We start from the raw sequence: 2,840 nt of genomic DNA on the forward strand, positions 1-2,840 counted from the left end.
TTCCTTTTTTTCTGTAATCCTACTGTTATGAGGTACAGGCATCCTCTGTTAAACATTAGGCTCAGAAACAGAGGGAAGAATGTAAACTGGAATGCTGTATGTTCACTGTTATATATGGAAACATAATGTTATCAAAAACTTTGATTATACAAAGAAAATAGAAAAAAATTTCTACAGCTTAAATAAATGCTAAAGCAGCTGTGCTGAAGCCAACATATAAAACACATATACTGTTCATGTTGCTTTGCTGTACTACCAAATAAAGTCTTTAAGTACAAACCCCTGAGGAGTGGCTTATGCGATGGTGTGAACAGCCGCACAATCACCAGCACTTGCTTTTATTCGTGAGGTCATGGCATTGCCTCCCAGACCGAATTTCTCCACCTTGGTTTCCTGCATCTATTCAAGATCATAACCAGCTTCATAAAACTTGGAACAGGGACGTGGGAGCCAAAAGCCAGAACCAGCCAGCAAGTTTTAATGGTACAGATTTATAATGAAACACTCCTTAAGCCTCTTTTCCAAAGAGCTGACATCATTGAATGGACACATTACTATAATAAAAGCGATTCGGACAATCAGCGAGGGGTGGCAGGCGCTGTGTGTCTGAGTGCTTTTAATTGCTGTAAAGCAGCTGTGAGCAGGATCAGTGCTGTGGTCGCTCATGTGGATGAACGCAGGGCAGTGGCGTTTGAAGGTGCAGATGTTTGGGGGTCGTCGATCTTCCATTCACTGCCTTACAACTGCTTTCGACACTTGTGTGTTGAGTTGTACTCAGTGAAGAGTCATGATGTGTGTGACCATCAGGAAACACACAACACTTGTTCATATTGTCATACTCCACTCCGCAAATCGGAACATCAAACCTGGATTTCTCTCTGATGACACAGCAACTTCCAAGAGGGAATTACAGGTAATGGTGCATTCAGTCGGTCACTGTTGTTCAATGTTGGTCAAAGCCCATTGCCTCCACCTGTTGCTGTCCTCACAAACTAATGATTTATTGAGAGACACATCCTAGCATTTCCATGAGTGCTCTGCAACAACCCGTTAAACAGTCTGAGCCGGCAGGCCGTTCTCATCCGTCCTGCTCTACCACACCACTTAGCATACGCCACTGATATCATCTCCAGCACCAAGGCAATGTCAAACATGACAAGTACCAACTTGCAGCGTTGCACTCTGCAACAGCAGCTGACGAGCCAGGAGAGTCACAAAAAGTGAGTTTCCAGTGGATCCCAGTTTTACAATCACACACTGATGAATTATGTGCGAGGCACGCGATGCTGCAGCAGCTGCAAAACATCCCTCGCCCTTAATCTAGCATCATTCTTAAATCGTCATTGGATTTGACTAAACACTCTCAGGAGGGCGTCGTGCGAAGGCGAGGCCCGTTTGTTAGTTTCTAAGTTTTATCACTGCCCAGCAGGCCGGACGCACGGAAATCCCAAATGACTTAATGCATCACAAGAGCTTAAAGAGCGCCGGCTGCTGCGTGTGTGGATGCTGAGATTGGAGTAAACAAGGAGCACCATCTGCAGCTCCTCCGACACAGCATCCAAGATGAGGCCTCTGCAGCAGCTGTATGAAGCGCCGCTGCGTGGTCAGGCAGCTGTCGCCATCTGCTGGCAAACAGGTGAAGAGGAGTTTCTCAGAAAGCATCTGATCTGGGTTTATGCTCGATGAAAAAATACATTTCAGCTTTACAAAGACTGTTAGGGTTTAAACACATTTAAATTGTTTTCTAATGTCTTCGTATTTTTCTACCAGAATACTTGTCTTTCCCAAAGCAAAATCCTTCAAATGTCAACTTTTGGTGGCCAAATGTTTGAATAAAATACTGAAATGTTGGTTCAGGTTGATGTCAGGCAGACAGCTAACATTTCTGGTGATTTTCATGGTTTCAATATATCGAACAGAAAGTGTAAATTATGATATAACTAAATTAAAAGAAAACTAAGTCAAGGGCAGAAAATAATTGAGCTTCCAAACAGTTCACAGCCAGATCTTAAATAACAAATGATAAAAATAAAGACTGGAAAGTGCTGAGCATTTTATAAAAAATATATCAATATATTTGATTTAAAACAAAGTTTACAAGATTTCCATTACCTAAAGCAAGGGGAGCACTGAGGGTGCATTCAGTACAGTGGCGCCAGCAGGGGGTGGCCGTGGCCACCCTTGGCTGACACGTGCCCACCCCAGTGGCCACCCCACGGCCAACCCTCTTGTCACTATAAGCTGTGCTTGCATCTGTTATGCATTTCATCCCTAAACCATCAGAAGGTGCTGGATAATTCCCCAGGAGGGGAGAGGAGATGAGGAGCACACCAGCCGTTACGCCTGCACACACAGGCACGGGTGTGCAGGCGCAGGCACACACAGCGAGCCTCCATTGAGAACTGGCATCAGCGGACTCCGAACCAACTCAAAAATATCTTAATATTCAAGGAGCATAATCACACCAAGACCAGGTGTTTACTGAAACCGGTAAATTCTGAGTCCTCTCATGACGCTGAAGTTGGCTTCCGATTCACAGCTTCCGATTCGCGAGAGCCTTCCACTGTATTTTTCGAACTCAGACCACCTAAAAACAGGTCCTGTTCAGAAACTACTGCACCTAGACAGTTCAAACCTGAATTAAATTATGCTTTAGATAGTAAAGAATAAATTAAGCATAGTTTCTGATTTGTGAAAGCTTTTGCTGATTTGTGAAAATGTGAAATAGGATGATTTGTATCGCATTTTTTGCACTCAGACCACCTAAAAACAGGTCCTGTTCGAAAACTACTGTACCTAGACAGTTCAAACCTGAATTAAATTATGCTTTAGATAGTAAA

This window comes from Oryzias melastigma, linkage group LG19, assembly GCF_002922805.2.
Source record: "Oryzias melastigma strain HK-1 linkage group LG19, ASM292280v2, whole genome shotgun sequence".
NCBI lineage: Eukaryota > Metazoa > Chordata > Actinopteri > Beloniformes > Adrianichthyidae > Oryzias > Oryzias melastigma.